We start from the raw sequence: 27,691 nt of genomic DNA, 5'->3' as shown, positions 1-27,691 counted from the left end.
ACCAAGGTAGCCTCTCCATTCTTCTTAATGTGCCACAACCCTCAGCTATTTATTTGTGCCTTGCAGTCCTTGGTTACTTGTTCTCGGTGCGTCTCTGAGCTGCCAGTAGCTGCTGTTTGCCCACTCCATCTCTTTCTGGAGAGCCACTGCAGCAGGAGCGACCCTGCCTTGCCCAAAGCCTCCGAAGGGATGTGGTAGTGGGCAGGAAGCTAGGCACGGGGATTTTCATGCCCGAGCTCGTAAAGCAGCCATGAACAGAGCTGTTCATTGCTTTTGCAAAGCGGTTTTGCAGGTTTGCTGTCATTTGTGTCTGAGCAGGTTAGGTATGCAGTGCTTCCGTGCCAGAGATGCTGTTTTTCACCAAGCGTTGGATGGGCGCTCAGCAGTCTGTTCCTGTCCTCCAGGTCAGGAGAACGCATGTGTTCCTCAAAAACTCGGTTACTCCAGCTGCCCAAGCTGAGAGCCAGTGTTCCCATAGCAGGGGTGTGTCAGGGGAAAAGCCAAACAGGCTGAAGGTAGGTTCCTGCCTGCTTTTCTGTCCCGTTTCACTCCTCTTTTCCTGTGTTTCCAAAGTATATTTACAGTGATTTCTTTATGAGCCTGTACTGATCTATGCTAATGCAATTCCACTCTGAGTGCTTGTCCCTCTCCGCTTGGCTTTGCATCTTGTTTAATCGCTGTGTGGGTCACAGACCCGACCACGGGCCCAGTTCACTATGCTCTGCTGCAGTTCCCCTCCCTCGCACTCCTGTCGGCAGCACAGAGGTAGAAAATCTCAAAACATCCCCACCGAGTGGAAAGGGTGATACAAGCTCTGTGCCTTCGGGGGTTACCGAAGGCTATTGACCTGCATTTGCCACAACACGGGGTGTTCCTTGCAGGGGCTCTGGCCGCAGAGCAGGTGAAATGCAGTGACACGCCGCGGTCGTGGTGAGATGGCGACTCCCACACTTGCTGTGCTGTGCGCTGCACTGCAGGACTGCCCCACCTGCTCCTACCTAAGCAAGCTGCTCCTGTGTGCTAGGTGGTACAATCTGCGGGAGAACCCACAAATTTGGGGACACCCCTCCCCCCCCCTATTTCTCACTACATCACAGTTTATTCATTTGAGGTCTTTCCTGCAAACTCATCCGAGGCCTTTCATGTAAACTAACCTGCTGAAACACATCTTTGTTCTCCAGTTTCACCACTTCCACTGTTTCCAGTAATGTTTTCCCTGAGAAGCTGTCACAATAAAGCCGCAGACCTGTTCCGACATGCTCGGCTCTTCGAGGAGCATTAGCCAAGCATCTTGCGTAAGGTACTGTCATTCCTGAAGTGTGCACACACGGAGATGTGTTCCCGAGTTGTCTCTTCCCCGTGCCACTGGCAGGCACCAGTGTCAGGGGTGGGGAGGCAGTCCTCTTCAGCGCCATTCCCACAGGAGATGGCCGCAGCTCACAGTCCAGGTGGACCAGTGTTGGCAGAGCTGCAAGGCAAATTGCTGGAACAAAATCCTACCGCTTCGGCTGGAAAATCTGTTCAGCTGGAGCTGGGCTGCAGAAGAGGATGGCTCTCTCATTTTGCATAAGACACCAGCGAGTAATCTGATGATTTTCTGTGACTAATACAATAGGTCGTATCTGAATGGTCGGTGGAGAGATGAGAGGTTTCATATTCTATTACCAAATCCCTGAGCCATCTGGTTCCTAATGACGTCTTTCAAAACAAAGGGAATAAAACTTCTGAGTTGTGCAAGGCATTTTGACATCCTCTTTTAGGCAGAAGATGCACGTTGCTCCACATTGGCAAACAAGATCAATCAAATCATCGATTAAAGCTTCTGTGCACCCCTTGCAGGTATTTCTGACCACACGTTTGATGGCAAATACGCCTTGCTCAAGCTGGTATTGTCCATCACCGGGAACGGGGTGGGTGGAAAACAGAGGGCAGTGCCTGTTTCCACAGCGGGTGCTGGTTCCTAGGGGTCAGCACGTGGGCTCGGGGCTGTGCGTGAGCACAACCCAGGCAGGTTTGGATCACTAATCCCAAGAGCAGCACCTACAGCAGCGACGGCCACAGGGCTGTCTGCAGCCAGAGTCAGAGCCTGTGGCCACCAAAGCCCACGCCACGCTCACCCAGCTGGTAAAATTACCTGAGCTGGCTTATTTAAATGATAGCTCAGTTATATTTATTAGCTGCGGTCATAGTGCAACCTGCCCGAGGGAAACCCAGGCCAGAAACTTATCCACAAATGCTTTCACTGTTGAGAAGCTCTCAGCGCCGTGGGATTTGCACGGTGTCTGGCACAGCCCCCGAGCCTCCTCTGGTTGCTTCAGCACCTGCCTGGGCAGCCCTGGGCAGCAGTAAGGCACCTGCAGAGGTGCTCACGGCTTCTGCCCGCGGTCCTGCCCGTCCCTGCAATTTGAGTTAAAACCACCCAGACACAAAGTGGCATAAAACTGATATATTTATTACGCCCTAGTTATTGCTTATACAGTTTAGCCAAGCATATCATAACATAACACTGTTTGTGCTATCTGGGGTTACATGTCCAATAAGTACGGTATATTATAAGCATACTTTAGCACTATTATGTATAATTATATGTTTATAGATTCCCCCATTACACACCAGCTTAGTTCTTTGTTACATTTGTGATATGCTGCCTGTTGCATCACGTCACTAATGATATGCTGCCCGTAATTAAGTACATTTATAGATGTGTGCCATATTTATTGCACCCTATGGGATTTGCATCATCAATCAGAGTCATCCTGTTGTTAGGTCAGCTCGTGTTTGTTTGCTTAATTTCTCTTGATTCTTTAAACATCTGTCCTTTAAGTGGTGAGTGCCTTGCACAGGATTCATCCAGTAGTTAGACCTGACTTGTTAACCCAGCGGGTGAAATCCTGGTTCCCTAAAAGCCCTGGTCAAGCGCCCAGACATTTCACAAGGGCTGGGCTTGTACCACGTGCGGCTGCTGCTGCACATCTTCCTGATCCAGCTTGTTTAGGAAGAGCTCTGCTTTTTCATGGGTTCAGGGTGGCTGTGAATGTGAACTCAGCCCTTGAGTGAAAGGCTGGTTGAGGGTCTGCAACACCTAAAATTTGGGCTGCCAGATGTAGCTCCTCCGTATTGCTTGCTCAAGGGTCTGCAAATAGCATTGATCTGCTGTGCGCCTTTGGTCCTTCCCCTAATGCCTATTGAATCGCTTCTCTCTCCATAGTACATAATTTAGGTCTGGTTGAGTACAAAGTATTTTATTTATTTATGTATTCAAATTTTTAAAATGCATCTCTAGGCATCTCAGCAGTACGCTGGGCGCCTACCACATAAATTAAAAATAACAGCATAAAGTTAGACAAAGGGCTACCCATAAATAACTCCTCCTCAATTCACAACCTTAGCGATAGCCTCAGCTCGGGACAGGGAAATAGATGGCCTTTACAGCCTGTGGGGAAGGTTAATAAATCTGGGCGCTGATGGACCAAAGGGGAAAATGAGTTTCAAATCTGGGGCGCCCCTCTCCATCCCCTTCCTGGAGATACCTTGCTGAACTGGGCAGTCAGAAGATGGCTATGAGGATCAGGCGGTTTTAATAGATGCCAGATTAAGCACCAAAATCACTGTTTTGTGTTCTGAAAAGGTATGTCTGTGTGTGAGAGCATTCAGGGGAAAACATCCTCTTTAGAAGTAATTTGCTGAAAACAGTTTTAGCATTTTGTTCCTGCCTGTGGCAATTTATGAAACACAAATGAGATATTGTACCAGTAGTGATGCTGAAATAAATCACTCTAAAAACAGAACTCAAATTTTATTTCATTACTAAAGTAAATATAAAAGTACTTTAGCACAGTTTCAAATTAGATTGGGGTTTGGTCAAGCTTGTTATAAATCCAATGGCTGTAAAGCAAATGGCTCGAGATGAGCTCTCAGCAGAGCGCGGCTGCAAGCAGGGCTAATGGGAGGCTGCGCGGTGCAGAGCAGCAAATGACAGAACCAGAGGGGTGGATTTTGTGTCTGCGGCACGGGAATCAGAGGCAGTGATACGGCATGCTGTGTCTGGGGCTGCCGTCCAATTTTCAAAAGGATGCTGAAAAAATAGAGAGGGGGACAGGACGTGCCTACAAGACGCGTTCCCAGTTCTGGAGAAAATGCCTTCCTCTGGGTAAGATGGGCCCTCTCTTCGGCCACCAGTGACTGTGCCCACCTGTGGTGTCTCACAGCAAGGCTGGGGCTTTGGTGGCCACCTCCTGAGAAACCAACCTGGAGGGTTTGATCCAAGGCTTTGGTGGGACTCCTGATGGAAAAGCCTGTACGACAGCATCTGCTCATCCCTAAAGCCTTGCAGCCCAGACTCTTATTTGTCTTCTGAGAAGGTAGGGCTTGACCTGCTGGAGATGCACAAAACCCTGTCAAGCAACATGCTTTTCCTCCTCGACAGGAATATTTTCAAGCTGGTGAAGAGGGAGCTCCCTTGGTGTTGCTAACCCACACCGGGCACGATCAGGGGTTGGTTCAGAGCTATGAACGCTATGGGAAGGATGCTCGTTGGTATGCACAGCTCTGCATCATAATGACCAATAAATAAGATCTGTTGCTGAAGAGGGAAGGTTGAAGCTACAGTTGCAAGTAATTTCATACCAAGGTAGATGCTGCAATCTGTGCAACATCCTGGAACTGACATGTTTTCTATGTGCTGTGATATACCCTCCTCTCACAGCACCTGCACTGATGTAAATGAGCATTACACATGTCCATCAGCTGAACAAAAAGCCCTGTGGAATGAATGATTCATTATAAAATGGTTTCTTTTGGAAGAGAAAGAGGTTTTTGTCTAGTTTTTAGAAGTACCACAGGAAAACTCTATTTATTTGTGCTTGCTTTGTTCGACAGTAGCTTCTTTGTTCCTCCTCTCTGCTCTTGCTTTTCTGGTGCCAGTTAGCAGCAATGTTTGGCAACGGCAGATAGGGAAAGAAAGGAGAGGCAGAACCATTGTCAAGAAGGGAAGAGAAATATGTGCCTAAGAAAAGAGAATTTAAGAAACATGTTTAAGCAAATAAATCGGAGGCATGTATGTTTGAGTTTCTTCTTCATGTATGTTTACATTTTCTAGTCATTCAAGCCCGTTGTTTCCCACTGCATTTCTCATTTCTCCCTTCAGGCTGTCCCTAACAAATTACCTTACCTTTGGTCAGAAGAAGTCCATCCCAAAGACCTAAAAGCTGATGGCTTTGCTTTATAGTCGTGGCCTGGAAGAAGATGCTCCTCCACAGGCACAAGTGGATTTGAATGTTACAGATTCACTGAAGAGGAAAGGGCCTCAGGTGGCACCAGTGGAGGTTTAGATTGGACATCAGGAGGAATTTCTTCGCAGAGAGGGTTGTTAGGGACTGGGACGGGCTGCCCAGGGAAGTGGTGGAGTTGGCATCCCTGGGGGCATTTAAGAGATGTGTGGATGTGGCACTTGGTTTAGTGGTAGACTTGGAGGTCAGACTGACGGTTGGACTTGGTGATCTTGGAGCTCGTTTCCAACCTGGATGTTTCTGTGATTCTGTGGCTGTTCTGAGCAAACACCAGTAGCTGTATCTGCTGGTAGGAGCCTGCAAACTGCTCTAGCAGACTGCCTGCCTTACTTCCGCGCTCCACCAGTGCTCACCGCCTTTCTACCCCATCCCAACAGCTTGCCATGGCCCAGGAGAGTAATTACCTGTGCCATGCAAACCTGCCCACCTCCCACAGGAAGCAGCTCCCTTCTGTGCCCATCTGAGACTTGAGTACACTTGCTCTTGGGTTTTGGAATGAAGCTTCCCTACAGCTAATGTAGTTTGGGCCTTCTCTATAGCTTAAAAAAAAAAAAAACAAGTAATAATAATTAAAAAAAAAAAAAGTGGTCTGTTTTATAAGCTATAGGAAAGTCAGGTTTGCTGGCTGAAACTAGTTTTGTGAGCCTCAGGAGTTATTTGGGAGGCCTGGGATGCCTTTGGCTCCTGTGGCTCACCCGTAGTTTCTGGATGCTGCCCCATCAGGTGTTTCCTCTGTAAAGTTTGTCTGTGGAGTGAATTTCAAATGGACTTCTTATTCATTTCCAACACTAAGCATATATTCTCTGTGCAGTCTCTGCAAAGAACTCTAATAGCATCAGAACTGCTTGTGTCAAAAATACTATCCATCAGCCTTTAGTAAACCCATAAGCCTTTATAAGCATTCAAAGACACCGCTTGACTTTTCCCTGGAATTAATTTCAGTATTTAAATGCTGCTATTGTACTGTCCAAAAGAGGCACAGCCAGGACTGAGGATTTTAAATACAGGTTAGGGAGCATGTTTCCCTGTTCTGAGGTTGGGTTTCTTACTGTTTTTTGTTTGGTTTGGTTTGGTTTTTCCAACAAAATCCATGGAAAGGGAGGTAGGTGAGAACCTAGGGAGGTAGGGGAGCACAAGAGAACACATCTGCACTCTGATAAAATTATAAAATTATATAAAATTATATACAATATATAAAATTATATAAACTATTACAAAAATTATAGAATATTGTAAAATTATAAAATATTATAAAAATTATAAAATTATATAAAAATATGTGCACTTCCTCTTCAAGGCTTCCCTGTGGAAGTTTGTGAAGTATTTATACTAAAGGTAGTATAAAGAAGAGGCAGGGACAAAAGCAGACACACAGAGGGAAGCAGGACCATGTTAAGGTCTTAACATTTGCTGTTCACTTTATAATTCAAGGCACAATAGGCATAAATAAAAGGGGATGCAAAAAATCAATGTGGGTAAATAGTAAAGGATACTTCAGGGGAGATTGGAGAGGAAAGGCATAATTGCTGCCGAGGAATGCTTAGAAACAGCTGAGATAAGGGACATTAGGACAATGGTATATGGGACCGGGTGGCGGTGATTCAAATGGGAGGCAGCCTGCAGCTCTCATGGTGTACGTGAGGAATGGCGTGGACAAGACCCTCTGCCCACCTCCAGAGGACAGAATTGAGCTGCCACATCACCCTTTCCCATCTCCCCTGGATGGGGCAGCCCCTCTGGCGCTTCAACCGGGACATGTCCTGTGGCACAAGGAGAGCTCCTCATGGCAGCCTGCCTCATCACGCTCATTTTCACACCCAGTCGCCCTGGCCACACCATGGTGTTGAAGGAAAGCTGTGACCTGATGTCTGCGGGGATGGCTGGGGGGACCCCAAAGCCTCGAGCTCATCTGTGCCCAGCCTGGTGCCCGTGGGCTCCCTGGAGGCTTTTGTAGCTCCCGCCTGCGGAGAGGCATGGTCTGTGGTTGTAGGAGATCCTCTTGTAAGGTGGGTGCAGCTCCCAGACAGCCAGAAATAGAAAAGCCAACTCCCAGTGTGACTGTTCAGGAAGAAATAAGAAAGTATCAATGAATTCAAACAGCACAACACAAAGGAGAGAGGAAGTGAGGTGTGCTGGTAGGAGATGAAAGGCACTGGCACATAAATCATGGCCCACGCACAGGTTTTGTATGCCACACACAGTAGTAAATATTGCAGGAGTTGGTCCGGGGCACCGCAGGTGGGTACAGGAGTGCAGAAAGTAATCAAGGATAAGGAAGAGACCTACATGAAGGGTAGCACATCAGAGGAGGGAGGGAGGGAGGTGCTGCAGGGTAGAGGGGAAGGACTGCGAGAAAGACATGCACGTGTGCACGCACAGAGACACACACAAAAGCAACAGCAAAGCGTGAAAGAATTATCGCGCAAGAGGTTAAGGTAAATAAGACATGCTTCAGATACGCACGGGAAAAGGTCTCAGGAGGAGAGAGCAAATTTACTTGCAAAACATGGCAAGGATAATTTATTGATGTGAGTCAGCCACTGGTAAATAGAAAAAAAATTATCTGTTTTCCTTAATAGTCCCATAGGAAGGTCACAGGAAAGAGGCCAAGGCATACCTGATACCAACTGACATCGTGAGAGGACAGCAACATGGGTAGAAAGCAAGGAAAGCATGGCCTGGCCACCAGAGCGCTGAGGAGGTGATGGACCACTATCAGCCCGTCAGTACCAGGGTGATTTTCTCAGCCTCCCCTTTTATATCCGCACCTCTCTGTTGGTGTCTGGGGCGCTGGAAGTGTTGCTCATCTCTGCTGTGGGTTGGACCCTGCCTCTGGCTCCTCAGGGGTCCCCAAGAACCAGGTGGGAGCTGGTGTCCCAGTGGCTTTCCCTCCCCTGTGTGCTGGGAGGCAGCACCAGCTGCAAGCAGCTCTGGTGGGTACTGGCAGCAGGGCGGCTAGTACAAAAATAGTACGCTGAGTTGCTGGGGCAGAGAACAGATGTACTGGAATAAAAGACTGCAGTACTTCTTGGTGCGTGTTCTCTAGCTCAGCTCCTAAACTTTCTGTGTAGCCTTTGGTGGTAGGATCCAATCTGCAGGGAAAAAAATAACAACCACAGCAACAAAAACTGTTCCTCTGTGCTGCTTTCACCTGGCAGCATCCCAGCTTCTGGACGAGCCCTGCTCCTAAATGTGCATTTTCTCCTTGGAGGCCGATTTCCCCAGCAGTCCCCTGTGATTCATAAAATTCATCCAGATACCAGTTTTCAGCGCATGCCCCGAAGATTAATGGAAGCATTCAAGCATTGGAACAGGCTGCACAGGACTGTGGTAGAGTCCCCATCCCTGGAGGTATTTAAGAGACGTAAGGAAGTGGCACTAAGGGACGTGGTTTAGTGATATGTCTCGGTAGGTCAGATTGATGGTTGGAGTTAGTCATCTTGAGGGTCTTTTCCAACCTAGATGATGCTGTGATGGTACTCTGTGCTGTGGCAGTTTTGCTTTAGAATTACCTGGCAGAGCCCTCTCCTCTGTCGGAAACATTACACTGATGGGCTTGGGGTGCCGATGGGCAGTGCGTTTTCTTCCCCAAAATGAAGGCCTCTCCCCAGCCAGGCTAAGCAGTTTTTGAGCAGCGGCTCATAGTCCTGAATACCCCAAAATGTCTCACAGGGACACCTGAAGCGGCAGCCTGACTTTCCAGGGTCACGGGAGGGGAGAAGAGCACAAGTTCAGCCAGCACCCTAGGGACCAGAGCCTAGAAAAAAACTGGGAAAGAGTTAAAAATAAACATATGAAGAAGGCAGTTATGTCCCCAGAGTGGTCTCCGCATTGGAGTCATCTCTGTCGCTGGGCTTGTGTATCTGGCACAACTTCCCTGTGCATATATCAACTAGGGTAGTCCGTAGTTTGGGATGAGGCCCGAGCCCATCTGAGACATCCAGGAAGCCTTTATTATCCTCCCAGGTCTCAGAAGAAGAAAAATAAACTGTATATAAAAAGACCCAAACTTGAAAAAGCCAGAAAGGTGCCTGCACCCCCGTCCCCGCTGGATATTGCCATTTCCCACTTTATTTGAAGCTTTCTATTACATCTCTTGTTTTTCCTTTTGAAAGGTCTCACTGGGGAGATGTCATGTCATATTTCAGCACCTTGCTGCCCCAGGGCGGCAGCTGGGGAGCAGGCGGGGTACTCCGGGACACCTCGGGTGGCCCTGGACACCTATATTTAGGCACCAAATCCCAGCCGGTGAGTCAGCACGACCCTTTTTCAGCAGATAGGTCCCCGGTGCTGGGGTGGAGCGAGAGGGATGAATCCTGCCAGCGTTTCCTTGCGTGTCACTTCCAAGCATACCCTGGATGTAGCAGGCATGGGAAATTCCTGCAGAGTGTGTGAGACGAGGACAGCCTTTCAACAAGTTTATTTTTAACCAGAGTTGTATCATTGCCTGGGAATACTGCAGGCTGGTTTGGGGATGTTGCCATACCCAAATGTGTTTGTCAAAGGAAAAAAAAATAAAAATAGGCCCTTTTAAATCTTTGTTTGCTTCTTGCTGGACTATATTGGATGTCATTGGTAAGAACTCTTTTAATTCTGTATGGAGTTACGAAGGCTGCTGGGGGTTTTGTGGGACGTGTATTGTAGAGAAAGTGTCTGTCATGTCTAAAACCAAGGTACATGGATGTGGCTACATGAGTGAACACATCCATTCAGAGTGAAATCTCTCTTTCCTCGCTGTCCCCAGAGCCACTTCCCAGGGGGGATGCACCTCGTGCAGGGTTAGCCTGGTGGCGAGCGCTGGGCCCCGTGGCCTAACCAGCAAAGGGCGAGCACCATTTCTGCTTCACCCTTGAGCAAAAAGAGAGAAGGCACCAGCAGCTCGTGTTTTATTAAAGCCAGGCCAACTGCTCGGGGCCTCCTTGCGATGGGAATTATCAGTGTATGTGGCAGAAGGGGCTGGTGTTGCCCAGGGGCTGAAGGATGAGCCATGTCGCGGCAGGCCTCGTCTCAGCGCCCGTTCCCAGTGCCTGTGTGTCTGTGTGCGCTGCAGGCCGTGCTGCTAGGGCGGCAGGATGGCGAAGCACCTCGATTTTCCCTGTCTACCTCCTCAGCCAGAGCGGGGCCCTGCCTTCCTCTGTTCCTACCTTCCTCTGCGTCCTGTTGCCGCTCAGCCGGCTCAGGAGAGGAAATGATTTTTCATGTTCCTCCCCCACATGGAGGTAGGATCTGACTCCTCCATTCCTCAATCAAAAGCAGGATGAGAAAGCGAGCATCGAGTTTTGTCTCATCTCAGATCTCTGTCTCAGGGGGATACAGGGCTGTAAGATCATTGCTCCTCAGTAGCTTCCAGCTATGAGAATGACATCCAGAACAAACACCAAAATTGGTTAAAAAGGATCACTTAGAGAATAAAAGCAGGTTGGGGATGCCTTCCTGTCCCCAATGAAATTAGTGTAATTGTGTCAGCCCTTCCCTCTCAGGACCGAGTTGCCATGGGGCAGTGTGTTTTGCTTTTCCTACACACAATGTGTTTTTTGGAGTTGTTCTTCAGCCACCATGCACCCTTAGAGCTGCCTCCCCCCAGAGCAAGGGCAGCCACCAGCGGCTGCTTCCCCTGCAGGCACCAGCACCCCAGGGAGCTGAAGGGGCCCTTGTGCCTCTTCTAAGCCCTGCATGGCTTTACCCATGTCCTAAAACAGGAGGGCAAAAAGGGCAGGCTTCAGTCAGAGGCACAAAGCAGCCCCTGATCGCCCCAATTCTTTGCCAGCACCATACCTTTTCCTGCAGGATAGGGACCAGCAGAGCACACCCAGTTTGGGGTGGGATTTTGCAAGGGTCTTTTAAAGCAGCAAGTCTTTTCTCACTGTTATGCTCTGTGTGCCAGCCGTCTGCTAAGACAACTGCTAAATGCCCAGAAAACTTCTGCAGAAATGGCTAACAATGGTCACACAGCCCCACGGCTGCTGAACAAGTCCAGGCTGTATATAAACATGGGTTCGGTGGTCCGCCAAGCCATGAGCTTTTGTTCACTTTGCTATTTAGAAGGCACCTTTATTTATTTATTTATTTTGCTGTATTACAAAGTGAGAAATACTTACATTTATTTAATTAGCTTGGCTACAATACAGGCGTTCCATGATTACAAACCAAAGGAAGTAAAAGCCTAATGCGAATGGTACTTTTTTGTACCATTGGAAATTAAAAATCAGTTGCACTATGATTAAATTGATTCCGGGTGGTTTCTTTTGAGCAATTATGTTCAAAAACTGTCTGCCAGTCCAATTTGCTATCAACTCTCACTTTATCGCTGGTATTCCAAATGCAGGTGCATTGACAATATAAACCCAACGTCCTACAAAATTATCCTTCTTTTGTACGAATGAAACGCTGATTGTTTATTATCTGATTTAATTTCTGGTGGTTAAATCTGAGCAGTTTGATTTAGCAACATTTTCAATCAACCTTACAAATATTTGAATGCATTTGGGTAACAATTAATGTGCAAAACAGCAAGGAGCAAAGTCAGCTCTTCCACTGCTTAGATCAGGGTGGGGGCAGGCAGTAGCTCCCTCCAAGGGAATGGGATGTCCCTGCAGCAGCCTGGCATGGCACTGTGCCCGACCAAGGACGGGAGCTGTGGTCCATGAGATGTCCAGAAGGAGTCAGGCAGTCCAGTCTGACAGTCCGTGGCTCTCAGCAGTGCTGTCCTTTCGAGAAGGGTACCAGACACATGTGGCATCCCCTGCTGGGGTGAATTCAGCCAAGACTTAGAACAGCATCCCAGCTCTAACATAGCACTGGATGAAGTCAATATCCATTATGAGAGCAAGACAAAAACAGTCCTGAGGCTGGTCCCATCCGTAGCTGACAATGCTTTGCAGACAGCAGTGTTTGTGCAATGGTTTCTGTGAAGCTGCCGGTGCCAGAGCAAACCACACACCATAGTATGCCACAGCAGGGGTGGGAAGTGATCCAGCAGCTTTCTTACAGGTGAAGAAAACTGCAGAAGTTGCAAAGAGAGCGGGAAGCAAATTGTGGCAAGTGCAAAAAAAAAATCATCGAATATTATGGGTCCCTCATCAACGTTTCTGAGCTTTGCTTGCGGTACTTCCTGCTGTTAAAGAGGAATGGGTGCTGTCACAGCCCTGGCAATATTTTTGTACAGCCACTCTTGTCCTGGATGCCTTGCCTCCCCTGTGTGCAGCACGCAGTAGCTGGTAGCCATGCTGTTGACAAAGATGTGACTCATTTCCACCGCTGAATCTCCCTCGCACAACGCATCTATATCCTGTTTAATTTCACACCTATCCTGTTTGCTCAGTTACATAGCATTACTGTTATATTGGGTGAATTTTAGATTATCTTGTAAAGGATGCATGCTAATTGCACATTTAATTTTAACTTGGTAGTGTGTTTATACTGCAAACAGTTAGGAAAATGACTTATAAGAGGGTTTTAACTCGATGTGCAATTTGAGGATACAAATGTAATATGCTATGCAAAGTCTTCTGGGGCACAATTGCTGTGTCCTTACTCAGTTAGGTAAATGGGAGTTTACTCAAGTGAAGAAGCATTCGTAACCTAGGGAGTATTCTGGGACCACTGTTTAATTATGATAATTACTACTCATGGGTCACAAACTCGGATGTTGTGCATCACTAGACCCATTGCTGGCTTTGCTGTGGATGGGCAGTGTGATGTTGAGCAAGGAGCACACAACCCCAGCTGCGAGTTTCTTACTCACCCCTGTGAAGAGTCACTCCTGTTACTGATTTTGCCACAGGAGTAATGAGAAGAGGAACACCCCTGTTTTCACCCAATACTCAGGTGCTGAGTTGCTCAGATGGAAGCATATTATTGGAACAGAAGCCACAGTACTTCATTGTATTGCTTTTTTTTATTATTATTATTTTTTCCCTTGCCTGGGCTAATGTTTTGCTAAGGCTTGATACCAGAGCACTTGGAGATTTGTGCATCCTTCTGTGAGCCAGCATCCTCTAGGTGCATTCTCCTTATCTTCCTGACCCTCTGCTCCTCTTGATCCCACTGAACTAGCACCTTTCGATGGATCTCAGTTGAGTGGAGGAGCTGAGGAAATGGACAGGGATGAGGGAGGAGGCTGGGGACAATTCTTGGATGGGCACTGTAGAGCTTGTCAGCCTACAAGAGGTCCCACAAGAGGTTCCCTGGGTGAACAGCTTCCAGCTTTTCCCTCTTTGTCTGCGCTATATAGAGAAAAATCTGCTCTCTTTCTATCTCTGTTTCTGAGGTAGATTTTAGTATTGCAAATACCAGTCGGTTGAATGACAATGAAAGAGACTGTTCAGAGCACTCGGAGGCTGGGTAGGTATTATAATTTGACTTGCTGTGAACACTTGTACTTGAAATTTCCAATTTCACTGTGGAATTAAATTTTGACCTCATCAGCATAACTGACCTAGCATTACTGGCAGGTTTGCTAACCCTTTATTTAATGTTCTGATCCACTGTTTGTTCCAACTTTAGCAAAACCTTCCTTTTCTTCAGCAAAGTGTAGCAGCCAAGCTAAACAAATATCAGAAAATCCTTTTAACTGTGTCCACTTCTCCCTTTGTGTGAATGCCTGGAGCTTCCCATCCCGCCACGGCCCTGCTCCTGCACCGTGCTGCAACCCTGCAGCAAACGCACCCCATTGAGGCCGATCCTGGAACTTGAATAGAATAGAATAGAATAGAATAGAATAGAATAGAATAGAATAGAATAGAATAGAATAGAATGGAATGGAATGGAATGGAATGGAATGGAATGGAATGGAATGGAATGGAATGGAATGGAATGGAATAGAATAGAAGAGTTCAGTTGGAAGGGAACTTCAAAGATCATCGAGTCCAACTGCCTGAGCACTTCAGGGCTGACCAAGAGTTAAAGCATATTACTGGGGACATTATCCAAAAGCCTCTTGAACACTGGAAGGCTTGGGGCATCAACCACGCCTCTAGGCAGCCTGTTCCAGCGTTTGACCACCCTCATGGTAAAGAATTTTTTTCTTACATCTAGTCTGGACCTCTGCTGGCATAGCTTTGTGCCATTCCTGCACATCCAGTCACTGGTAGCTGGCTGCATTTCCAGCAGCCGCCATGGCTCCCAGCAGGACCCCTGTCCTGTAAGCCCGCATGCAAGGTGAAGCAGATATCTGCCACCTCCACCTCCGCTGAGACACCTCGCCCTCAGAAGCAGTGCCTGCAAACACATGGCGTGCCTTGGCCCCACACGCAGCTGCTGGTTTCCCTCCTTATCTCTGCTCCACTGACCTCCTGGAAGAGCCGAGACGTCCCATCAGCCTTCTGGCTCACGGCCTTGGGGTCTGGGGCTGCTCCTGAAGTCATCCCTGCATCACTGGATCGCATCTCCCTAAGGCAAGTGCAAAGTCAGGGGCTAAGCTGAGATTAGGGATCAGGTGTTTTAGTCTATGGACTTCCGAAGAGCTTGATCTGAGTAGTTTGGCTTAAAATAAATAACCTATTTTGAATCCAGTTTTGCTTGTGACATACAAACCTCCATGAGTACAGGAGAGGAGGAGGAGAGAGGTGAGACAAGGCTCTGGAGCAAATCCTCCTCAGCCACGCACCGCAATAGCACTGCACCGAGCACCACAGGCTTACAGGTACATATGTTTCTCACTTTGAGCAACGTGTCCTATTTTTCCAGCTCTGTAGCACACAAGTGGCCATGCTTTGCTGATAGTTTGGGTTCCTGTGGGGGTGCTCCCGTAGATCAGTCCAGGAGGAAAAAACTCAAGGCAGTAAATGGAATTTTTTTTTTTCCAGTGGTTTCATTGCCTTTTGATTCAGACCTAAAATGTTGCTGATGCTAAAAGTATATGCACTTTTGGCTGCCCACAGCTGCTGTACCCTTTAATAACTTGATCCAATCCCTTTGCAAAACTCGGGCTGCTCGTCCCATGGCACCTTAGAGCAGCTCCACCCTGCGAACCCCACTAATCCCTCCGGTGGGGAAACACACCACATAACAGGGGCACGGACCACAGACCAGGGTGGCAGGAGCAGCGATGGAGAGCACGTGGTGAGGTTCACCCGGTCTGCGGTGCTGCAGACACAGCGTGGCCCTTCCTCCGGTGTCCGTGTCTCATCGCAGACACTGCGGAAAGAGTCTGGAGCCGTTGCTTCTGCTCAGAGGATTTCTTTCTTCTTCACTGATTTATTGAAAAGAGTAGGGTCTCCTGACATCCAGCAGGATTTCTGAGAAAGGTGTTCAAGAGAAAAACCCTCAGATCTGTGGGTTTCCGTCAAAATAATGGTGCTTATGATGGCAGGCAAAGTATAAACGCTTAGGCAGACAAAGATGAGCACTGGTATTGTAGCTGCCTATTTAAATCAGATCCCACGAACGCTGGTCTGGACAGGAAAGACCCAAAGCCTTTCTTGCTTGTTACGTGAGCCTGAGCAGAAGACCTTTATTTGAAGCTTTTTGCTGCTTTCATATGTCACAGCAGCAGTGTTCTCCAGCAGTGGAGGGCAGCTTTTCTCTAATTTTAGATCTTTCTCTGGGAAGACGGCAGCTGACAGCTGAGACAGTCCTCTGAAAAGGATGGGTTTGAAGGCATGCCTTTTTACTAAAGACGTACAAGCTGTGCAGCACGGCAGTCCTTGCCAGATCAAACTGGGCGGGTTTCACATTCAAATCCCACCCTGCTTTGAGGTCAGACTCCAGGCAATGTGTCCCAAGCCACTGGTTGATGGAGAGGCGGGCTGCATTTTTTTAGCAAGCATAGCACACGGGGAGAGATGTGGAGGGGGAGCGGGAGCACCGATAAGTGATTTACACACAGCTAATCCATGGAGGAAGTCAAACAGATGCATTATTGCCCCTGAGGACCCCTGGCTGGATATACCCATTTCCAAACAAAGCTTGTCGCGTCTCAGCACGCTGTTTCAGGCAGCAAATTGTCCCGTAAGGGTCAAGACAGAGCTTCCTGCCTCCCTCCTGCCCCGCTCATTGCACCCAAGGGGAGGCAGGGCCGCCCCGCCACGTGGGCACAGGCAGGAGAAAGGCCATTTTATGTGCGTGTGTTGTGCCCGTGATGTGTCTGATGGGCCTTTTCCATAGAAGTCCTGAAGGTACCTCAGAAAGGTGCTGCGCAGCCTCTGTTCAGGTTATTGAGGCGGTTTGGTGAAAGCCTTGGTGTTTGAACGGGGCCTTTTGAGTGAGGAGCCCTGCGGCTTGTGAAATCTTGCAGTTCAGAGCCAAGTTTCCTCAAGTACCATGTCAAAGTGGGCATGCAGAAGCTGAGTTACTCACAGCCTGTGAGTTCATCATTTATTTTTTTTCTGCCGGGCTGGTCCCACACCGCAGATGTGCCACCCTGCGTGCCCTTCCTGGTGGCAGGTGACGCGTTCTCTGCAGGGCCCCTTTCTGTCACTGCGAGGCAATGCGAAGCATCCCTCGCTCCAGCCTGTTGTGGTAATGCCTGGGCAACAGATACGAAAACCAGGGGCTGTCCAGCAGGGCCCAGCTTTCCTCCTGGATGACTTCTGATGGGCAGCGATCCATTTTCGCGGCACAGAGGGCTGCCCTGACAAACAGGCGGCGCGAGCTCTGAGCTGCAGGCCGTGTTTGCCTTCACCCCTCTGCGATTTTTAAAAGCACGTTTCGTATCAGACTTTGCTCAGGCGCGGACGCACCGCAGATCGATGTCAGCTATGGACTTTAAAGGGATGTTTTCAGGCTAAAAATAATCCTGGCCGGCGCTCCTCTCGCGAGCCTGCTGGTTTGTGCTCGCGGTGCACGGGAGGCGGAGGTGAGGCACAGCCCGACACAAAGCTGCCCCGGGAGGGCCTGGCGTGGGGAAACACCCCTCGCCGGGGCTCAGAGCCGTGGATTTTAACCACATCCGTTCCTGAGCATTGAGCAATGCCTTGCCTGACTTAGCAGTGAATTTCAAACACCTTGTTTAGCTTTCACTGCACGTTATCAGCCCCCTTTTTTTATCCTTTCGGATTGAATCAAAAAAAAAAAAGAGAGACAAGGAAAAATCTATTCTTCCCTCTGTAGCCAGGCCCTCTTCCTGTGCAGCTTGATGCACAAGGCCCTGCTGCAGATTTGCAAATGCTACCAGACAGCGTTCATTTACCACACAACATGCTGTTTTCAACTGGATTTTTAAGCCCCCTCTCCTTTATTAGTTTTAGGCCGTGAAATAAAATTGTGCGAAGAAAGATGCATACAATGATTTTGATAGCGCACTGAATAAAGGGCTCTGTAGGTGATGCCATTACTGATTCAGTCCATTTCTTTCACCAGAGAAAGAGGGGGGCAACACTTGCTATACAAGAAATGGCTCTCCAAAGACAGGGAGGTGGAGGTTTGCAAGTGCTTGTTGGCTGAGGAGTACCAAAATCTGAGGCCCTGACCTACATGCAGCTGCTTTCCCTTTGCATTTCCCTGGGCAGAGAGCTACCTGTGCTACTCTGCCACCGAAAGAAGAAGGGGAAGAGCCTCTTGTATCCTAAAAAGGGGGACATTTCCTGTGGCTCACTCTGCCCTGCCAGAAAAAAAAGCAAGCGTCTCTCTTCATCTTCTTCCCTTCCTTAGATCTTGAGTGCTGTGCAGAGCCAGACTGTCTTTAAAATACCTTGGGGAACCTGCCTACAGCCACATCTTGGCTAAGAGGGAAAGGGAAGAGTGCAGTGCAACCAGCCATGGCAAAGATTACTGTTTTCTGCAGGGAGAAAAACGAAGCAAAGGTCTTCAGGCAGAAAAAAATGCAAATGCAAAAAAATGCACAACCCATGCATCATGCAAATCTTACACTTGTCAGGCAGAGCCTGTGCATTTGGGTCTCCCCTGATGAGCTTGGGGGTGGAGGAGAGGCTGTTAATATTGCTCGAATAATCATGACATTCCCCTCCTCTGCTTCTTCTGGGAAAACACCCCGAGGTGGTGGAGACGACAGCTTTTCCAAGCAGCTGGAGCAGAAGCACAGCCCTTGCTGGTGCTGGTGAGGGGGGAACCTGGGTGACCCAAACACCCGTTTCCCCTCTCCCTGGTCTGGTTTCACCCACCACGAGGTGCTCTCTGCGGTGCCAGGGGATGCTGCCTTTCCAGGAGATGCTTCTTGTGATGTTTGCATCTCCCTTGGCCACCACAGCCTCCGGCTGGGGACCGGCACCGCTCTGCAGTCTCTTAACACCGAGCACATTACCGGCGCTCATAAATCATCATCACAATAATTAGCGCCAATTAGCGACTTAATGGAGAGTCTTCGGGGATTCCTAAGCGTACCTCGCAAGCGTGGCATTTTTAGGCCGGTGGAAGCTGAGGAAGCCCTGAGGAATCCCGGGGGCACCTGCCACGGAGGCTGCCCCCATCTCCGCGCCTGCTGGCCCGGTTTGTTTGTGCTCGCCCTTCCCGGGGAATGCGGCCCGGTCGGGGTGAGCCAGGTGCTGTGGCATTCCCGGCAGCCCCACGTTGTTCCCAGCAGACCCACGGCATTCCCGGCAGCCCCACGGCGGCGGGATCCAGCCTAAAAATGGGCACCTTTCCTTTGCCTCGGCTCCAAAGAGGCTCCAGCTCCTGGGAGGCGCCGGGCAGTCACACAGGGCTTGCTCAGCGAGAGCGTGAGGCACGAAGCCTTCCGCTGAAAAAAAAACTTGCTAATTAAATTTTTCATTCTGAAAACAATTTAGTGTTCTCAGAGGAGGCAACTGAGTGTCCCGGAGGTTGTTACTGTTGTGCAGATTTCTGCAAGTCATTAGCAACCTCAGGAAATTGTTGGCCACATGGCAGAAAGTGCAGCTTTCCAGCCTTCCCGTAAGCCAGGCATAGCGAGGCACTGTGACATGGGCATCTTTGTAATGATGTTTCTGGGTTCACAGGAGGGGCCAGGGGTTTAATTGCCTTGGTTTATAAATAAACGTAAGGAGGTTCATACACGTCCTCGATGCAAACCGCCTCTTTCAGACTTATTTTCCCTTTGGGTTTTTGCCTCTGAAAGGAAGAAAAAAAAATCCATTATCTCTGGGCTGTGAGCATAGTACTAGGATGTGCCCAAGACTTAAATCAACACGGGCACTGATGTCTTTCCATTTTGGGCACCACCTTTTCTATCTGTGAACACCTCCTCCTCCCTCTCTCAGGTGTTTGGTTACTCACCCACTAATGCAGGTGACTAAGCTCTCCTTGGTCCTGCTGAGTTTCACTAGCAAGCTACAAGTTGCACGAAGACATGTTGGTAGAAGGAGCAAACCACACGATTACGACAGCTTGATAGATGGATGGTTCTTAGGCCAGTGTGTAAATTGCTGTTTTTAGAAATTACATATTTCTCCCTTTCATGTGGGAATCTCTTCTTATCTCTTCCTAACTGCAGGGAGTCTGCATGTAATAGGGTCTGTTGTTGTATGAAAAGCTGTTTTGTAACATGTTGCCAGCAGTTTCCATCCCACAAATTGATCCAGGCATTGGAAATATAAAATAGAATTTTTGCCTTTTTTGCTTAGTTTAGCTTCTACCTCTTCTCTGCAGGTATACAGGGAACATTAGCTTCAACTATGTCATTTAAGTCCAAATTCCGGATCACTATTTGCTTGGGGTAATTTTAATTGAGGGTGAAACTCTCTCCAATGAATAATAATACCTGCTCTTTCAGAAGAATGACAGAGATGAAAATAGAATTAATTCAGAGATCCCGTCCTGTGGCCTAGCCACTGGGAACACATCCTCCGAATTAGATAGGACAGAATGGGAACTTTGAAATTACTGGGCGGACAATTTGAAATGAATTCAAAGAAAAGCTTTTCCATACCGTGTGTGGGACTCACTGCCACCAGATAATGTTGGAGGCCTCCCAAAAGAGTAAATAGGTGTCAGCAGGACTTGGCCAGGTTTGGGAAGAGGGACTGACTGGTGCTGCGACGCACTGTGGCTCAGGTGCAAGCTCCAGCACATCCATTGGAAGCTGAGAAGGTGGCAGTGAGATGGATCATCTTCTGCTTGCTTCGCTCCTCTCACTCCTTCCCTTCTCGACCACCCCAGCTGCTTTTGGGGTGGCCCAGCGCCCTTGGTCTGGCCCTGTACACCACTCTCATTTTCTGCATTGTGATGTGGTGCAGGTGAAGATGTGGTGCAGATGGCATGTGTGTGGGTATCAGTCCAGGGATGCTGCTTGCCCTCTGCTCCAGGAACAAGGTTGTCCCAGACAGCTCTCCTTTTTTCCAGGTATTGAGGTCCGCAGGGAGAAAACCATATTTTGCTGAAGGGTATAGGCAAACCAGCGCGCTCAACCCAGAGCTGGCTTTACAGCACCTTAGTGACTCTCTGGAGGAATTCAGGGCAGGCCACATTTTTTGTGTGTCTGCTTGTTATCTTATCTTTGGAGTCCTTCGGGAGGCCGTGATCCGCCTTCAACTGACATGAATGCAGTCCAACTGCAAATCTTTGTTTGAGGGAGCGATTGCGTGACTTTTTAGCTCCCAAATAGCAGGTACGGAGCCTGCCCAGGTCTGCCTTGTACTCAACACGTAGCTCCTTGGTGCGTGGTGCTTTCGTTAGCATTGCTGCCAAAGGTGCCCGGTCAGAGCTCGGCCCTCCATCTGCGGTGGTCCCAGCACAGCCAGTGCTCTCAGACGTCTCGTCCTTTCCCTCATCCACCCACCCCAGGGCTCAGGAAATATCTGCTTTCCAGCTCTTCCAGAGAAAGCTAGGGGCGTGGGACTCCCCTATTTCTTTCTTTCAGAGGGCTGTCTGTTTTCCCACATGTAATTACTCCCCCTGTTCTTTTTGAGGTACTGCTGCCAGGGACTGGAAATGGCCCCGTGCTTCACCAAGTGGAGGTGGAGATGCTAAGATTGCTAACAAAACACTGTTATCACGGCACAGGCATCTGACAGCCTGGGTCCCACGCAGTGTCTGCCTGCCCAGCAACAAAAACATTTTCCCCCAGTCTTGCAATCCCATAAATGCAAGCAGGCATCTGTTTTCCATAAATACCATGGACAGGATCTGCTAAGTGATTTAGGCATCAGTTTTCATCAGAGGTGCCTACGTTTCGGTGGTATCAGTGGGAGCGTGGCAACTCTGCCTCTTTGCTGTGGCACCCAGGAGGCTGATTTTGGACAGGAGGGCTTTTGGACAAGAGGGGGGGGACACATTTCCTCTCTTGGCACTGACTGACATAACTCTAACTCCTGTCCGCTTGGTTCTTTCCGTGCCTGTGAGAGGCGAGGAAAAAATTGCTGATACATGAACGAGTTTTTGATCAGACCTTGCGCTGCCATCTGATCAACTCCGCGTGGCTCAGCCCTCCTGTTTACACAGGATGCTGCAAATCCTCACCTGGCAAACAGGAAGCACTTCCAACTTACTGTCAGGCAATCCTGGTTAACTCAGGGTTTTTCTAATATAAGCGCCCCTCGTGACATAACTATACCCATTCACCTGGCTTCAGGCTTATTAATAATTGAGAAATACTTGGTGGCACCTCGTGTGGAAGTAGCGATGACTGATGCCTGCAGAACCATTTCCGATAATGGGCAGGAGTTTATCTACAGATCCTTTCATACAGAGGAATAATTACCCGATTAACATTAATCTAAGTGTTTTGTCTTAAGTATGAAAGGGAGGTGGGCTTGGCTCTCTCATTCTCTTGCAGGAACTGTGATATTTAGAGAAGCCACAAAAATAGGAGGTCAGGTTGTAAATGAGCCCATTACACGGCAGCCTACTATGTTTACTCACAGGCTTATTTTTGTGGCAAGGAATTTTGAAGCTGAACTTTATTTGCTCTGGTTTACAGGCACGTTAAGGGTTCTGTTTTGAATGCAAAGCTCGTAGCAGTGCTCTGAAGATAAAATTCAGGAGGGCTCTTGCTCAAAAGGCAAAAAAATGCAATGGAGAGAATCACCGCATTTTGGATAATGCCCAGGCAGCTGGCAATTGGGAAAGGCTCTGCCACTCAGCTAACTTGTGGACTGTAGGCCGTGAGTGAGCTGGGTACCAACAGCACAGGACCACACAGGACTCCAGCACTGGCACGGAGTCTACAAAGTGTGGCTCTGCCCTAAGCATCACAGAAAAGGACTGGGGAAGGTCAGAGGCATGTCCTGAACCCTTCCACTACCTTCAGCCAGCAACTACATCCCTCTGACCAGTGGTTGTGTCCATTGTTGGAGATGAAGCATTAGAAAAATGGCCTTGTAGAGGTCATGGGTTTCTGCAGGTGAAGGGAAGATCCTTCTCCATGGCCCTGTTCCCTTGGCCACAGCCCAATTACTCCAGTGGTCAGGGTGTGCTAGGAGGGACATAGAGCTGTACGTTAAATTCATCTATTTCCCTGGTTGGACTATGTCTGCCTATTTACCAAGCAAAAATGTGTGCTTATCTGCCTTCACATGGGCACTCACTTGTTCTCCCATTGCCAAGAAATGGTCAAGTGTTTTGCAACAGGAGGCCGGGAGCACCCACAGCCCAGGACAGCTGGAAAACTATCGTGGTCTAGCAAGAGGATAGCAAGAGGTGGGAGCAAGGGATCACATTCCCCCCAGCAGAGCAGGAATTTAGCCCTAATCTCCCACATCCTGCATGGATGGCCTGATCAACTCCTGCTCTGCTTATCAGTATGTAAAAAAATTAGGTTTATAGAAATGTTTAGGTTTATAGCCATGTTTTCATGCAGTGTTGTATAAATTATCTTTAGACAAAATGTGGATTCCTGCTTTGAAAAAGAAGCTTTTTGGTTGTTTTGTTTGTTTTTTGTTTGTGTTTTGTTTTGTTTTGTTTTTTATCTTGTAAAGTCTACCTAGTAGAACTGGCTCTGTTTGAGAGCAAGTGTCACCACAATTACTTAGGAGAAGACATAGGAAAAATAGCAGGTGTCTCATTGGAACTGCAAAGAGAATTTAAATAAGCGAAGTGAATTACTTGTGCTGGAGTGTGAAGCACACAGCAAAAGCCCAGAGTTAGTCTGGTATGTGGAAACAACTTGCTGGACTGATGTTGGGACAATTTAAACCAATGTTTTATTTTATTAGTGTCATAAACCTCCCCATCTGAACTAGTGGCCAGGATTTAGGAGTGGGTCGATACTGAAAAAAATCCATTAATCGATTACGGTGTTTTTCAAACTTTCTGAACTGCCAGCGCTGTTTTATTCAGTCAGCACATCTACAGGAGGAGGCTGTTTGCAGAATGGGTGGCTTATTTAAACCTTTCTCCTTGATACGCATTTTTCGTCTGATGAAGGATGCAAAAATGCCACGTTACTTCAGCCAACAATCTCACCCCGTGAATGGCAAATTAGACACAGCTGCTCCAAACAGCAATCCGGCTAAATAGTTTGCAAGGCCTCCCCGTGCTAAAACACAGTCAAAGGAAGCAATACCAGGAGATGAAAACAAGTCACCCAACTTGATGGGTAGAGAACAAGGCTGAATTCAGCTAATGATTTGCCCTCAGCCCCGACTGCATCCCGCCACCAATTTGAAAGTTGCCCATTTGGCCTCATTCTTCACCTAAACGGCAGCTGAGAGCAGCAAGAGGCGGTGCGGCTGGAGGTGCCGTTTGGAAAACACAGTCCATGAAATGCAAATACTTCTAGGTGATTGCATGGATAATATGGTCTTATGAAGGAACCGCTTGATATGTCAGTGTTAATACCTGCATCCCTTCATCCCCCCGGTGTTTGTATGCACAGTACATATTTTGCTTATAGAATACAGAGCAGGGTTGTAATAGAGATGTCTTCAAGCTACATTTATTTGATGTATTTGTTTTTACATTATTTTTATGCTACTAGTGAATGGGCTGTTTGGGAATCAAAATGCCAAAGCTGAGGTATGAACAGGATCGCTCATCTCCATCCCCCATCAGCCATGATAAAGAAATCAGAGCGGTATTGATTGCAGTGGAGAGGGGAACAGAGCATACTGCACTAAGTATGCGAGTCCATGCCAGCCATTTAGCGCCTTGGAAAACGTGGTATTTTTGCTCTAAATTTCTGTGTAATTTAGAGCTGCACCATGTACTGTGGGGCAGCAGAGTGTCTTTCAGGAAGACAGGAGGAAATAACCTTTCAGGAAGAAATAATTAATAAGCAGCTTCATCAAATAGTGGTGATTAGGCGTCCTTCAAGGTTGAAAAATCACAGGGAAAAGAAGTATTTCTTTAATGAGCTTACTATGGGTACTCAGACCTCTGCGAGGAGGGATGCTGGCAGGGCTCGCCCTGCGGCTGTCAGTTCGTGAGCCTCTCGTGCTGTCCCGTGGGGACTTCTTGTATTTTGCCACTCACACCAAGCCACAGCTGGCACCTCACAGCCCGGTTACCTCTCTGTGCTGCTTCTGTTTTGGCGATGTCCGCGCTACAGCGAGTGCTGATGCTCGGTTAGCTTCAAGTGAACCACAAAAACGCTCGATTGCAACCAAGGTCAACGTGCGCTCTGCCACGTGCGTGCTTGTGGCTGCGTTGCCACCAGGCAGTGGCCTCTGTCCCCCCACGGAGACCACAGACCAGGGCAGCCCCACACCTCCGAGATCCCAAAATGCCTCTCCCTCTCTGTTGCAGCTGCTGCCGGCTACAGCTTTATGCCTTGTCTGCATCTCCCAACCCAGGCCAGCCAGACCAAGCCTCCTTCCCACAGGGAGACCCATCCCCTGTATTGCTCACTGGTGAGATCTGCATTTATTACTTGCTGCGAAGTGTGAGCGTTTTGCAGAGCAGAGTGGTTTTTTTGTTTTGTTTGTTTGTTTTGTAGGTTTGAGGTCAATGTGTGAAGCATCTACCCTCAGCATCTAAAGCAAGCTGCGGAGGTGTCACCGGTCTGTGAAATGCGTCTGCCTGAGGAACAATCACGTTGACACAGGAAAGAGGGTGCGCTAATTGATTTGCGCTAATTGATTTGTGCGTGCGCGAGCATGCTTGTGTCTGGATGAACCAGCAGATACCAAACATAAAAAATAGAGAACAGCAATATAAATGGACAGTGGTGTTAAAAAAAAAAAAAAAGCTGATGTTTATTTTTATGGTGTATTTATAACAGGCCATTCGTAGGTCTGTGCTGCTGGTGAGCTAGTGTAAAATCAAAGTGAGATCCGCAGGGACAAGTAACAGCTTTTATCAGACAGCTGATAACAGTCAGAAAAAAACAGTGATACCACTGTGGGATGGTGCTCAGTCCCATGCTCTGGAGCTGCCCAGTTTGCCCAGTTTGCCCAGTCTGCCAGGATGGAAGTGTCCCAGAAAGCCTGGGGGTCTCACAAAGCTAGTAATACTTCCCTTCCTCACATCTGGGCCAGTCTGCTAAAGAGGGGGGGTTAGGGGAGCCTGAACTGGGGGATGCTTATTGTGGAGCAGGTGCTTAGCTCAGGGGTCTTTGAATCTCCCGTGTCTCTATATTTATACCAAGAGAAGCTAAAAAAAGAAGTGCTTCCATACCTATCGTTGCACTAAATATAGCCTTCTAGTTGCGTCTATATATACATTTTTTAAAGCACGACATGCAATATTTGCAAAGGGATGAGACTGGAGAATAAATGGCAGTGCCAGAGGGCCAGAGCTGCCGGTCACTCCGTGCATGGTAACCCACTGATTGATTTGGTCCTAGAGAAGAGCTGACTTTTCTCTTTGTCTTCCTCTGACATAACGAACTTACCGTATTTTCTGCTTTGCAAAAGGCCACTCTGAAAACAATAATAGCTGATATCATCTGAAATCGGGGGGAGTACTGAGGATGTGGCATAGAGGAGATTTTGGTTCACCTAGGGTTAAAAGCCCCAGCCAGCAGTGCCGGCGATATCAGTCTCTAATAGTAACCCGGCATAGCTGCATGCATTAAGGTGGTGTTGGGTGATAAGGCTGGAGAGCCGAGCAACCTGCCAGGCTGCAGCTGAAAACTGAGCCACGGCTGCAGAGGGAAAAACTTCGCTCCCTCCCCGTCTCTTTCTTTGGGAATGAAAAGGCGGGGAGCGGTGCTGAGGGAAGGCACGTCTGATTTCCCAGCGCTGAGAGACGGGGTGGCACTCGTGAGAAGGATTTCAAGGTCACGGCGGCGATGTTATCGGGGTGGCAGGGCAAGCAGGCAGACAGCAGGTGAATGCCTTACGGAGGCGGCGGTGTGCTGCCGAGGGAGGGCTCGTGCTCGGCAGGAGATGGCCCGATAGCAGTGGAGAGCAGTGGCAAGCTGCCTGCTGGGGGGTACCTTCAGCCCCCGTTCAGCAGGCAGGGACCTGGCTGTCACGGCAGCACTCAGGAAAGGAGGAGCAGGTACTCGTGGACAGCAGGGCTCTTCGTGGTTGTGCTTTGCTCACCTCCTCAGGTCCTCCCCCGTTGTCCCTGGGTATCTCTCTGCCTGTGTTTGCACAAGAATGGCACAAGCTAACATAATCCTGAGAGTTCATGCTGCGGCCACAGCGGCAGGGGCACGGCAGCAGGGCACGGTCCCCTCCCGAGCAGTGCAGAGGCCAAGGGATGTTGACCACAGCCATACACCATCACGCCCAGCAGGCAGTCCTTGCGCACCCTCTCCCCACTGCCTCTTGTTGTAGGTGGGTCCTGAGATGCCAGCCGTGCGGGCTCGGTCTGGGAACAAATCCACGTTTCCTTTCCTTGCACCGATTTAAAAGTTAGTGGATGAAATGGCAGGGAAATGGGAGGCTTGGCAAAGGCCACACGAGTTCTGGTGGTGTCTTAAAGACAGGGCAGTGTCAAAACTGCAGCTCTTTCAGCAAAGGGCAGGACTTTGAAGGCAGGACGCTGTGTTTCCGTCAATACTGCATTCCACCAATTCTGCTCCACCAACAATCTTGTGCAAAGCACTTGCCAGCTTGGCACCCTTGTCCACCCCTCTTCAGGTGGCAGAGAGAAACCACAGACCACTTCACTGGACTGTGTTAGAGTTTAATAACTAATATTTATCCGGGTCTTGGAGATCCCTGAAGGGGAGGCACTACAAAAGGGACATCCACATCAAAGGTGCGCGTTGCAGGGAGTGCAATAAATGGTTCTTCCGAAGAGGCTGCTTGACCTGAGGGCAGCAGCGTGAGCAAAGGTTGCATAACCCTGCCAGGATATGTTCCAGGGTTACACTCAGACCTTCTTGAACTAAGGCCTTTCTAGAGGGCAATGCAAATTTTTCCTTATTAAAAATGGATTATGAGGCATTCGGGAATCAATGAGTTGAACCCAGACCACCTTCCCTAAATTAACTGATTCGGTGGAGGGGAAGAAAAAATGCAGCTTGGCATGGCAACAAGCACTCCGAGCTACTTCTTGTTTCCTCACCTGTCTTTTTCCTCCTCCTACACTCTTGCTTTCCAAACTCCTGAGCTGATCTGGACACTTGAAAGCTTGCAGTCAAGGGTTTTTTTTTCTGATTATGCCAACACTCAGCAATCCGACTGTCAGATATATTC

At 48.6% G+C, this 27,691-nt stretch overlaps 1 long non-coding RNA gene across 1 annotated transcript in view; it reads left to right on the top strand.

Annotated features, from left to right (window-relative positions):
• Positions 1-221: 221 nt before the first annotated feature.
• LOC310892906 overlaps positions 222-27,691 on the top strand; it is a 38,911-nt gene continuing 11,441 nt past the window's right edge. Inside the window, exons 1-2 of the long non-coding RNA XR_014578586.1 lie at positions 222-515; positions 1,182-1,300. This is a non-coding gene — a long non-coding RNA (uncharacterized lncRNA). The remainder of the gene's footprint in view (positions 516-1,181; positions 1,301-27,691) is intronic.

This window comes from Anser anser, assembly GCF_964211835.1.
Source record: "Anser anser genome assembly, chromosome: 1".
NCBI lineage: Eukaryota > Metazoa > Chordata > Aves > Anseriformes > Anatidae > Anser > Anser anser.
Note: the sequence above shows the minus strand (reverse complement) of the source record. Positions and strands in the feature narration are given on the sequence as shown.